This window comes from Argentina anserina, unplaced genomic scaffold (assembly GCF_933775445.1).
Source record: "Argentina anserina unplaced genomic scaffold, drPotAnse1.1, whole genome shotgun sequence".
Lineage (NCBI taxonomy): Eukaryota > Viridiplantae > Streptophyta > Magnoliopsida > Rosales > Rosaceae > Argentina > Argentina anserina.
Window position 1 is genome coordinate 248,360 of NW_026089532.1, and position 729 is coordinate 249,088.

Below are 729 nucleotides of genomic sequence, written 5' to 3' on the forward strand. Positions count from 1 at the left end.
TCAAACTGAGTATCTTTACATCGTTTGCGTATCTTTACTATTCCAATTGTGTATCTTTACATCGTTTGCGTCTCTTTACTATTCCAATTGTGTATCTTTTCATTTCTCGTTTGAGTATCTTTCTGTAAGGCTTCTGATGCTAGTTTCTATTGTATTTGAGAGTTTTGCAAGTATGGGAGTGTGTTTCTTTCAAACTGAGTATCTTTACATCGTTTGCGTCTCTTTACTATTCCAATTGTGTATCTTTACATCGTTTGCGTCTCTTTACTATTCCAATTGTGTATCTTTTCATTTCTCGTTTGAGTATCTTTCTGTAAGGCTTTCTGATGCGAGTTTCTATTGAATTTGAGAGTTTTGCAAGTGTGGGAGTGTGTTTCTTTCAAACTGAGTATCTTTACATCGTTTGCGTCTCTTTACTATTCCAATTGTGTATCTTTACATCGTTTGCGTCTCTTTACTATTCCAATTGTGTATCTTTTCATTTCTCGTTTGAGTATCTTTCTGTAAGGCTTTCTGATGCGAGTTTCTATTGAATTTGAGAGTTTTGCAAGTGTGGGAGTGTGTTTCTTTCAAACTGAGTATCTTTACATCGTTTGCGTATCTTTACTATTCCAATTGTGTATCTATTCATTTCTCGTTTGAGTATCTTTCTGTAAGGCTTTCTGATGCGAGTTTCTATTGAATTTGAGAGTTTTGCAAGTGTGGGAGTGTGTTTCTTTCAAACTGAGT